Here is a 12538-nt window from a genome sequence, read left to right on the forward strand (position 1 = left end):
TGTAGTGAAAACAGGGAGTTGTAAGAAGTCTGTGATTTGTTGCTGTCGCGTAGGGACTTCTTTTCACAACAGGCTTTATGTTTCAGGAAAGTGTTTGTGTAGTGTGCTGAACTGGACACGTGTTGGAAGTGTTGTGCGAGTGTGTCAGCCTGGTCTTCGAGTGTGTCCCCTGTAGTGCTGACCAGAGGCAGGCTGTGTGTTTGTTGTCCCTTGAGTTTACGTATTCGTGTCCAAACTTTCCTTGTGTCTGTGTAAGAGTTTATTGATGTTATGAATGCACGCCAACTCTCTCGTTTTGCCCCACGGCGCACACGTTTTCCTAACGCCTTGGCCCGTTTGAACAAGAGGAGGTTTCCCGACGTGGGGTACCGACGGAGGATACCCCACGCCTTGTTCTGGGCCTCTCGCGCCCGCCTACAGTCCTCATTCCACCACGGCCTCCGCTGGTTGCGCGGGGCACCAGAGGCGTGGGGAATGGACCTTTCGGCGGCGTCGAGGATGTGCGCCGTGAGGAGTTGTGCGGCTTCATCTACGTGTAGGTGTCCTATGGATGTGTGGTGTAGTTTGGATGTCTCTGTAAATGTATTCCAGTTAGCTCGTGCTTCATTGAACCTATTATGGGAAGATGGACTGCATGGGCCTTTACCTATGTATGTAAGTGAGGTGGGGAAGTGGTCACTACCGTATGGGTCAGTTGCCACACCCCACTCGAGAAGAGGAAAGAGAACTGCGGAGCCAATAGCCAAGTCAAGACATGAGTATGTGTTGTGTCCTATGTTATGATATGTAGGCTGTTTATTGTTGAAAAGGCATGCTCCTGAAGATGTAAGGAATTTCTCTATAAGGCGACCTCGGGCATCCGTGCGAGAAGAGCCCCAAAGAGTGTTGTGAGCATTAAGGTCGCCTGTCAGGATGTATGGTTCGGGCAGCTGGTCAACTAGCGCCTCGAAGTCAGAGCTTAGAAGTGAAACATCAGGAGGAATGTATATGGAGCATACCGTTATCAACCTATTAAATATTATCAAGCGTATTGCTACAGCCTCAAGGATAGTGTTCTGAGTGACAGGGTGGCATGCTAAAGATTTCCGGGCGATTATGGCCACACCCCCAGAAGAGTGTGTGCAGCCATCCCTGTCTTTCCTGTATACCAGGTAACTATTCAAGAAATTTGTGTGTTTAGAATTCAAATGTGTTTCCTGAACACACATTACACTTGGCTGATTGGTATGCAGAATCTCATACACGTCGTCAAGATTATTCATAAGGCCTCTGCAGTTCCATTGAACAATATTTTCTCTTCCCATTATTTAGTGTGAGAGCTACTGGAGTGTGTATGTTTATGTGTCGTCTTTCGGGGCTGTGACTCTTGGATTGGGCTTTTTGGGCGGCCTATCTGTAGGCTTGGACGACGGAGGCCGCTCCTTGCGCTGCGTTGCAGGCAAGAACGGCACGACGTCCATCTCGTCGTCCGATGTCCTGGGTGTGCCCGTCGAACCGGGCCCCCCGGACTTGGCCCCCCTTCGGGGGCCCTTCGTTTGACCCGCCACCGCCGCTGGTGTCGGGGGCACCAGAAGTGGCACGGGCGGTGCGGTGGTGGTGGGAGCCGGTAAGGGGCCCGTGGTGTCCATGGCACCCTCCAACGCACTGGTTGATGGGGAGGCACGGACGGGAGCGGCACCGGTCCCGACGGAAGAGGTTGCCACCACAACCGCTGCTGGCTCAGCGAGCGGCGTGGAGGCGGGCTGGGCTGCCAGAGGCAACCCAGGGGGGGCGGGGGCGGGACCAAGTCTGACTCGCGGTACTGGGTCCCCGCCGAAACCAGACGCCGCTCCGCCCCCCGGCGAGCTGCGTCGGCATACCTCCCCAGGGGGAAAGAGGCGAACCTCTTTCGCGCCTCTGGGAAGGTAAGATTCTCAGTCACTTTTACCTTGATGATCTCCTTCTCCTGTTTGAATTTCTCACATGTTCTAGAGTAGGCCCCGTGGGGTCCCTTGCAGTTAGCACAGATGAGGGTTTGTGATGGGCAGTTGTCAGATGCGTGATCATGTTGTGCACACTTGGCGCATGTTAGTCGACCACGACAAGCATTAGTGCCATGTCCAAACCGCTGACACTTGTAGCAGCGGCGTGGGTTCGGCACGTAGGGTCGGACCGGACATCTCAGGAAACCTGCGGTGACCGATTCGGGAAGTGTTGAGCGGTCAAATGTCAAGATTATGTGTTTAGTAGGTATTATTTGGTCATTTCGGCGTATCGTGATTCGCCGCACAGCTGTTACGCCCTGATCGCTAAGCCCTTCCAGCAGATCTGCTTCAGTCTCATTTATTAGATCTCTATCAGAGATCACGCCCTGGCAGCTATTAAGACTGCGATGGGGCGTGATCTTGATGTCGACATCGACCATGCGCGTTTGCTTCAAGAGGTTACAAGATTGTTGCTTGTTTTGAACTTCAATTAGGACTTCTCCCGTTGTGAGCTTTTTAGCTTTGTACGATTTGCCTACAAGGCTTTCAAGGAACTTGGAGATGATAAAGACAGACTGGGAAGTGATGGGGTTTGATTTATCCAGGGATTCCATTACCAGGAAGCGCGAGAAATTATCGGGCTTTGGAATGGAGATCGAAGAAAAAGGAGGAAAAGATACTTCGGTGCGGCCCCTTTTCAGGGACCGATCACGTTTGGGGGGGGTTTTGAAAATGCCATACAGTATGTATAGAAGCAGGGGACGGGGGTACTTTCTTCCACAACCTTACCCTGATAGCTGAGGAGGTCCCGGAGCTCCCTGCCTGGTGAACAGACAGGGAGCCCATCCGCCGGAGCTTGACCTGGGCTCCGACGGCCACCGTTCGTGGTTTCTAACCCTCCACCTATAAACACATTGCCACGGTTGGATCCAGCGTATGTTTGGGGGCTCGGGGTCCGCGGTATCGCCAGTACCGTCACCAAGATTGCTCAAGGTGCCCCGTGCGGGGTGCATGGGCCTTTACCTATGTATGTGAGTGAGGTGGGGAAGTGGTCACTACTGTATGGGTCAGTGCCCACAGCCCACTCGAGGAGAGGAAAGAGAACTGCAGAGCCAATCGCCAAGTCAAGACATGAGTATGTGTTGTGTCCTATGCTATGGTATGTAGGCTGTTTATTGTTGAAAAGGCATGCTCCTGAAGATGTAAGGAATTTCTCTATGAGGCGACCTCGGGCATCCGTGCGAGAAGAGCCCCAAAGAGTGTTGTGAGCATTAAGGTCGCCTGTCAGGATGTATGGTTCGGGCAGCTGGTCAACCAGCGCCTCGAAGTCAGAGCCTAAAAGTGAAACATCAGGAGGAATGTATATGGAGCATACCGTTATCAACCTATTAAATATTATCAAGCGTATTGCTACAGCCTCAAGGATAGTTGATGATGATGGTTGGTGTTTTATGGCGCAAGGCCAACGAGGGCAAAGAGCGCCAAAGAAGTTATTGAGTTTTCATCAGACCGTAAGTACTAAAACATGTAACTAAAAGTAAAGGTGATGCAAAACAAAAGACAATGGAGATGGCTGGTGTATAGGGCCAGGGTGATTACACATGATATGACAAGAGCTGCAGAAAGTTTACCTCAGCTAAAAACTTAAAAACACGTTGACTAGAAAACATTGGTTCATCGGCTAAAAAGTATGATGGGTGCAAAGGAATGTGTTGTCTGTATAATTCAGGGAAATTTTTGTGTCGTGTTGTGTCAAGTGCCTTGCATGTGATTAGTATGTGGACTACGGATAGGCCCTTTCCACACCTGCTACACGTGGGTCCCGAAGTACCAGTGAGCAGGTGGGAGTGCGTCGCATGTGTGTGGCCCATCCGCAGCCTAGCCAGGGCGACTTCAGTGTATCTGTTGTGTGAGTCAGTTATGTAGCGTCCAAGTTGTGGTTTTATTATGTGTAGTTTGTTGTCTGTTTGTTGACTCCAGTGTAGTTGCCATGTGTTACGAAGCTGTCGTCTGATGTGTGTCTTTAGGTCGGTGTAAGGTACTGTTGTAACGTCAACTGTAGTCATGATGATGATGATATCTGGATTTTAATGGCGCAAGGCCAGCTAAGGGCAAAGAGCGCCAAACAAAAGTGATTTCATGACAGCGATGTGAAAGTAAAAGTAGAGAGGGTTTCAGTAAACATACACAAACTAAAACAAGCTAATGAAGATGACTGGTGTAAAGGGCCAGGTTGTCATGATGCATGATAAGAGATGAGATGCAAAAAATTGACATCGGTAAGAAACTTAAAAACAAGCTTGGTGGAAAACATGGGCTCGTCTCCTAGAAAGTACAATGGGTGAAACAGAACGTGTTGTCTGTATAGTTGTGGGAAGTGTTTGCGTCGTGTTGTGTCAAGTGCCTTGCATTGGATGAGTACGTGGATTACGGATAGGCCCTCTCCACACCTGCTGCACATGGGTCTTGGAGATCCAGTGAGCAAGTGCGAGTGTGTTGCATGTGTTTGGCCTATCCGTAACCTTGCTAGGGTCACTTCAGTGTGTCTGTTGTGTGAGTCAGTTGCGTATCGTCCCAAGTGTGGCTTTATTACATGTAGCTTGTTGTCTGACTGTTCACTCCAGTGTGTTTGCCATGTTTTACGTAGGTGTTGTCTGATGACTGGCTTCATGTCAGTGTACGGTACTGTTGCTATGTCTAGAGTGTTTCTCAGTGCAGCTGCAGCGGCCATTTCATCAGCAAACTCATTGCCCGCGATGCCAGCGTGGCCTGGAACCCAGCAGATGGTAACATTCAGACCTGACGCATACGCCGACATCAAAGATTTAAAAACCAGATTGACAATGTAATTTTTGGAAGACCTTTGGGATGATAATGTACGCACGACGCTTAGTGAATCCGTGAAAATGATGGATTTTGCGATATGATATTCATTGATGTGACTTAAAACAAGGAGTATACCATATGCCTCCGCTGTAAAAATGCTAGAATTCACATGCATGGTTTTACAAGCACTGAAATTGGGTCCGTGTGCAGCACAAGACACCGCAATGGATGTTTTTGAGGCATCAGTAAAAAATTCTGTTGCCCCATATTTCGCCTGAAGATACATGAAATGCTGCAAAACGGCAGTTGTGGGCACCGTGTTTTTCTTAAATTGCGAAAACGACAAATCACACAATACAGGACGCAGATGCCATGGGGCTATAGCATCAATGAGAGATGTTGTAAAAGTGTCTAAAAACGAGACAGAAAGTTCAGAGGCTTTCTCCCTCACCCTGAGCGAGAAAGGCGCAGAAATAGATGGACGATTTAAAAACAGTTGGGATGTAGATGTATCGTTCATTATAGACCTAATGGGATGGTGAGACATTGATGAAACTTTAAAAGCATATAGCAAATCCACATACTCGCGCTGGTACCCCAGACACCATCTGTCACACTCGACGTACAGACTTTGCACGGGGCTAGTCCGGAAAGCACCAGACGCAAGACGAAGGCCCAAGTGCTGCACTGGGTCGAGCATTTTCAAAGCAGTTTCCCTTCCTGAACCATACAAAACACTCCCATAGTCTAACCTCGAGCCTACCAGGCTAGTAAACACTCGCAGCAGAAGTTGTTTGTCAGCACCGTACGAGTGATGCGACAAGACCTTTAGAATATTCAGTGTTTTAATACATTTGTGTTTTAGTTGTTTGATATGAGGGATAAAGGAAAGTTTTTCATCAAGGACTATACCTAGGAACTTGTGTTCTTTTTTGACCGGTATCGAGACACCATTCAGTTTAATGTCTGGATCTGGCCTGATCCCACGCCTTTTGGAGAACACAACACAAGTGCTCTTAACTGGGTTTAGCTTAAAACCGTTCTGATCAGCCCAGCCAGCTAGCTTATTAACACCAAGCTGGACTTGGCGTTCGCAAATTGACATATTACACGACTTAAAAGATATTTGGACATCATCTACATATATTGTACAGGAAATGGTTCGTGGCAACGCCTTTCGAAGTGAGTTCATCTTGACTATGAACAACGTACAACTCAAAACGCCACCATGAGGCACACCATTTTCCTGCACAAAAACCTTTGAAAGGGCAGTACCAACTCTTACACGAAAGGTTCGTTTTGCCAGGTAGCTATAAAGAGTGTTAAACATATTGCCCGAAACACCAAATGATTTCAGGTCGCTAAGTATCCCGTATCGCCAAGCGGTGTCGTAGGCTTTCTCAAGATCAAAAAAGACCGTTGCACAAAACTGTTTGTGGACAAAGGCATCCTTTATATACGACTCAAGGGCAACGAGTTGGTCGTTTGTGGATCGCCCCACCCTGAAGCCGGCCTGGCAGCTCTCGAGAAGACCATTGTATTCTAAGAAGTACACGAGTCTCCTGTTAATCATCTTCTCGAGAAGCTTGCACAGGCAGCTGGTGAGGGCGATGGGTCGGTAACTGGCGGGAGAAGACGGGTCCTTACCCTCCTTCAGGAAAGCTACAACTATAGCCTCCTTCCAAGATTTCGGAATGTGCCCCGAAAGCCATATGTTGTTGTATAAGTGTAGGAGTGTTTCAAGAGTATCTGGGTGTAGGTGTTGTATCATTGTGTATGTAATCTGGTCTGCGCCTGGAGCTGAGGGTTTACATGTGCTCAGGGCAGCCTTCAGCTCATAGAGAGTAAATTCAGAGTTGTAACCAGAATTTGACCTGTTATTATCACGTAAGGACTTCTTTTCACAAGCGGTTTTATGTCTCAGGAAAGTGTTTGTGTAGTGTGCAGAGCTGGAAACGTGTTGAAAGTGTTGTGCAAGTGTGTTAGCCTGGTCTTCCAGTGTGTCCCCTGTTGTACTAACCAGGGGCAGGCTGTGTGTCTGTTGTCCTTTTAGTTTTCGGATTCGTGTCCACACTTTGTGTGTGTCTGTGTATGAGTTAATAGATGTAAGGAAGGTGCGCCAACTCTCTCGTTTTGCCTCACGGCGCACACGTTTTCCTAACGCCTTGGCCCGTTTGAACAAAATAAGGTTGCCCGACGTGGGGTACCGTCGAAGGATACCCCACGCCTTGTTCTGGGCCTTTTGCGCCCGCCTACAGTCCTCATTCCACCACGGCCTCCGCTGGTTGCGCGGGGCACCAGAGGCGTGGGGAATGGATCTTTCGGCGGCATCGAGGATGTGCGCCGTGAGGAGATGGGCAGCTTCTTCAACGTGTAGGTGTCCTATGGATGTGTGGTGTAGTTTGGATGTCTCTGTAAATGTATTCCAGTTAGCTCGTGCTTCATTGAACCTATTATGGGAAGATGAACTGCTTGGGCCTTTACCTATATATGTAAGTGACGTGGGGAAGTGGTCACTGCCATATGGGTCAGTGCTCACACCCCACTCAAGACATGGAAAAAGAACTGCGGAGCCAATCGCCAAGTCAAGACATGAGTATGTGTTGTGTCCTATGTTATGGTATGTAGGCTGTTTATTGTTAAAAAAGCATGCTCCTGAAGAGGTAAGGAATTTTTCTATAAGGCGACCTCGGGCATCCGTGCGAGAAGAGCCCCAAAGAGTGTTGTGAGCATTAAGGTCGCCTGTAAGAATGTATGGTTCGGGCAGCTGGTCAACCAGCGCCTCGAAGTCAGAGCTCAAAAGTGTAACATCAGGAGGAATGTATATGGAGCATACCCTTATCAACCTATTAAATATTATTAAGCGTATTGCTACAGCCTCAAGGATAGTGTTTATAGTGACAGGGTGGCATGCTAAGGATTTCCGGACGATTATGGCCACACCGCCAGAAGAGTGTGTGCAGCCATCCCTGTCTTTCCTGTATACCAGGTAACTATTCAGGAAATTTGTGTGTTTAGAATTCAAATGTGTTTGCTGAACACACATTACACTTGGATGATTGCTATGCAGAATCTCATACACGTCGTCAAGATTATTCAGAAGGCCTCTGCAGTTCCATTGTACTATGTTCTCTCTTCCCATTATGAAGTGTTCGGAGCTACTGGACTGTGTTGTTTATGTGTCGTCTTTCGGGGCTGTGACTCTCGTCTTTTTTGGCTTGTCAGGAGGCTTTGCCGTCGGGGCGCGTTCCTTGCGCTGCGTTGCAGGCAGGAACGGCCCGACATCCATGTCGTCGTCGGATGTCCGAGGGGTGCCCGACGGACCGGGCCCCCGGGACTTGGCCCCCCCTCGGGAGCCCTTCGTTTGAGCCGCCACCGCCGAGGGCGTCCGGGGCGCCAGAGGTGGCACGGGCGGTGCGGTGGCGGTGGGAACCGGTGCGGGGCCCGTGGTGTCCATCACCTCGGTAACCTCCAACGCACTGGAGGATGGGGAGACAGAGGCGGGAGCGGCACCGGTCCCGACGGAAGGGGTTGCCACCACAACCGCTGCTGCCTCAGCAAGCGGCGTGGTGGCGGGTTGGGCTGCCAAAGGCAACCCAGAGGGGGGCGGCGGAGGGACCAGGTCAGACTCGCTGAACTGGGTCCCTGTGGAAACCAGACGCCGCTCCGCCCCCCGGCGAGCTGCGTCGGCGTACCTCCCCAGAGGGAAAGAGGCGAACCTCTTCCGCGCCTCTGGGAAGGTGATGTTTTCAGTGATTTTGAGGTTGATTATTTTCTTTTCCACCTGGAACCTTTCACACGTGCGGGAGTACGCAGCATGAGGTCCATGACAGTTGCTGCACATTAATTGTTGAGCCTGGCAGTTATCTGTATCATGATCTTGAGATGAACATTTTGCACACGTTGTTTTTCCACGACAGGAGGTGGTGCCATGCCCGAACCGTTGGCACTTGAAACAGCGCCGCGGGTTCGGGATGTAAGGCCGGACAGAACAATGAATGAAACCCGCTTTGATCGATTCAGGGAGTGTGGAATGGTCAAATGTCAAGATTATATGCTTTGTCATGATTTGCTTATCATCTCGCCGCATGGTGATGCGCCTCACTGCCGTCACGCCCTCGCCTTTCAGACCTTCGAGCAGATCGGCTTCCGTCTCATTTATCAGATCTGGCTCAGAAATCACACCCTGAGAGCTATTGAGGCTACGGTGGGGTGTGACTCTGATGTCCAGATCTGCCATGCGATTCTGGGTAAGGAGGCTTGTGGCTTGCTGGCGAGTGTTCACCTCGACCAGAACTTCGCCGGTTCTCAGTTTCTTGGCTTGGAAAGACTTGCCAAGGATGCCTTCAAGGAATTTGGTGATAAGGAACACTGACTGGGAGGAGATAAGATTCGACTTGTCAAGAGATTCAACAATCAAGAAGCGCGGATAGTTATCTGGCTTTTGGGATGCAATTGTTGGCAAGGGTGGGAATGAAGCTTCGGTGCGGCCCCTTTTCGGGGGCCGATCACGTTTGGGGGGGGGTTTGGAAAATGCCATATGACACATTGGAAAGCAGGGAGACGGGGGTACTTTCTTCTTTGACCTTACCCTGGTAGCCAAAGAGATCCCGGAGCTCCCTGCCTGGTGAACAGACAGGGAGCCCATCCGCCGGAGCTTGACCTGGGCTCCGACGGCCACCGTTCGTGGTTTCTAACCCTCCACCTATAAACATATTGCCACGGTTGGATCCAGCGTATGTTTGGGGGCTCGGGGTCCGCGGTATCGCCAGTACCGTCACCAAGATTGCTCAAGGTGCCCCGTGCGGGGAACTGTAGTCATGAGAGCAGCAGCACCAGCCATTTGGTCGGCGGCCTCATTGCCAGGGATTCCACAATGCCCTGGTACCCAGCATATAGTTATTTCAAGATTTGAGGCATAGGCAGACATTAGTACCTTGAAAAGAGCATTTATGACATCTCAAGGATAGTGTTCAGAGTGACAGGGTGGCAGGCTAAGGATTTCCGGGCAATTATGGCCACACCGCCAGAAGAGTGTGTGCAGCCATCCCTGTCCTTTCTGAAGACCATGTAACTATTCAAAAAATTTGTGTGCTTGGAATTCAAATGTGTTTCCTGAACACAGATTACACTTGGCTGATTAGCATGCAGTAGTTCGTATACATCGTCAAGACTTTTAAGAAGGCCTCTACAGTTCCATTGATGATGATGGTTGGATGTTAATGGCGCAAGGCCAACTAGGGCAGAGCGCCAAAATAGTGGTTAAATATGAGAGGTGAGAACTTAGACACTGATATCAGTAAGCAAGAACAAAAGTAAAATCAATAAAAGACAGTGAGGATGGCTGGTGTAAAGGGCCAGGTTGTGATGGTGCGTGGCATGAAATAAAGCTTTAAAAAACTACGCGTGATAGGAAATGAGATGTAAAAACTTGATGTCACTGAGGAACTTAAAAGTGCGTTGCACAGGAATCACGGGATCATCCGCTAGAAAGAGTGCTGGGTGTAGTGGAATGTGTTGTCTGTAGAGTTGAGGGAAGTGCTTGCGTCTTGTTGTCTGGAGTGCTTTGCATGTAATGAGGATGTGAAGTACGGATAGGCCCTCCCCACACCTGCTACACAGGGGTCTTGGAGATCCGGTGAGCAGATGGGAGTGTGTCGCGTGTGTGTGGCCTATCCGTAATCTACCTAGGGCAACTTCGATGATGATGATGGTTGCATTTTAATGGCGCAAGGCCAACTGGGGCAAAGAGCGCCAAAAAAAAAGATGGTTAGCTACCACATATTAAAGTCAATGCTAGAAGTGAATAGCACAAGAAGTAAAAACAAATAAAGACAATGAGGATGGCTGGTGTAGAGGGCCAGGTTGTGATTATGCATGATACGATATAAGATTCAGAAATTTAACTTCTGACAGATAATTAAAAACACGTTTGATAGCAAACATTGGTTCATCGCCTAAGAAGTGCGATGGGTGGAGTGGGATTTGTTGTCTGCAGATTTCTGGAAAGTGTTTGCGTCGTGTGGTGTGAAGTGCCCTGCATGTTATTAGTATGTGCACTACGGATAGGGCCTCTCCGCACCTGCCGCACTGGGGTCTAGGAGATCCCGTCAGCAGATACGAGTGAGTTGCATGCGTGTGCCCTATCCGTAGCCTAGCCAAGGCGACTTCTGTGTTTCTGTTGTGTAAGTCAGCTGTGTACCGTCCCAAGTGTGGCTTTATTACATGTAGTTTGTTGTCTGTGTGTTCGTCCCAGTGTGTTTGCCATGTTCTGCGCAGGTGTTGTCTTATGTGTGGCTTGAGGTCTGTATATGGTAAGCTTGTTATGTCTACAGTGTTCCTGAGTGCAGCAGCACCGGCCCTCTCGTCTGCCAACTCGTTCCCAGCGATCCCAGCGTGTCCTGGGACCCAGCAGAGGAGCAGCTGATGCTTGTCCGCATACACCGACATGATAGTGTTGAATACAAGATTAACTATGTGGTTTTTGGGGGGTGTATGCGATGACAATGCGCGTACAACACTCAAAGAATCTGTGTAGATGATAGAATTGGGAATTTGATTTTCAAGGATATGTCGTACAATCAGTAAAATTCCGTACGCTTCTGCTGAAAAATTGTTGTGTGCACGCTCATGGTTCTGGCTGCATTGAAATTCGGACCATGAGCAGCGCACGACACCATAGTGGAGGTTTTAGAAGCGTCACTGTAGAATTCAGCACGTGATGATGATGATGATGGTTGGAGTTTTTTGGCGCAAGGCCACCTGGGGCAAAGAGCGCCAAACAAAAGTATGTAAAAGAAAAAAAATAGTGGCTACTGAAGCCAAAATAACAGCAGTAAAATCAATCAACGGCAATGGTGATGGCTGGTGTATAGAGCCAGTTTTGATTACGCATGATAGGAAATGAGGTTTAAAAACTTAACGTCAGACAAATATTTAAAAACGCGTTGCACAGAGACCATGGCATTGTCACCCAAAAACAAGGAAGGGTGTAGCGGAAAGTGTTGTCTGTATAGTTCCTTGAAGTGTCTGTGTCTTGTTGTGTCGAGTGCCTTGCATGTTATTAGGATGTGGACTACGGATAGGCCCTCCCCACACCTGCTACACACAGGTCTTGGAGAGCTAGTGAGCAGGTGTGAGTGTGTCACATGTGTGTGGCCTATCCGCAACCTAGCTAAGGTAACTTCAATGTGTCTGTTGTGTGAGTCAGTAGCGTATGGTCCCAAGTGTGGTTTTATTACGTGTAACTTGTTATCTGTCTGCTCACTCCAGTGTGTTTGCCATGTGTTGTGAAGTTGGTGTCTGATGTGTGGCTTCATATCTGTGTACGGCAGTGTTGCTATGCCCACTAAATTCAAGAGTGTAGCAACAGTGGCCATCTCATCTGCCCTTTCATTCCCGGCTATTCCACAATGGCCAGGAACCCAACATATTGTTATTTCAAGACTTGATGCGTATGCCGCCATAAGGGCCTTAAAAACAAGATTGATTACATAATTTTTTGAGCGTTTTCTGGACAAAAGTGCACGTACAACACTAAGAGAATCTGTAAAAACTATGGACTTTGGAATTTGATGTTGGACAATGTGGTCTAAAATAAGTAAAATGCCGTGTGCTTCAGCTGTAAAAATGCTGTTGTGTGAGTTCATTCTTTTTGCCATGTTAAAGTTCAGTCCATGGGCAGCACAAGACACAGCATCAGCTGTCTTTGATGCGTCGGAGTAAAACTCTGCACACTGGTACTTATC

General features: G+C 48.9%; 1 long non-coding RNA gene across 1 annotated transcript in view; it reads right to left on the reverse strand.

The window, feature by feature from the left end:
* The window catches only part of LOC144168913 (uncharacterized), a 120492-nt gene that overhangs the window by 15298 nt on the left and 92656 nt on the right, over nucleotides 1–12538 (reverse strand). The window lies entirely within an intron of this gene.

Source organism: Haemaphysalis longicornis, unplaced genomic scaffold (assembly GCF_048455015.1).
Source record: "Haemaphysalis longicornis isolate Haplotype H1 unplaced genomic scaffold, Haemaphysalis longicornis Haplotype H1 scaffold_2, whole genome shotgun sequence".
Taxonomy (NCBI): Eukaryota; Metazoa; Arthropoda; class Arachnida; order Ixodida; family Ixodidae; genus Haemaphysalis; species Haemaphysalis longicornis.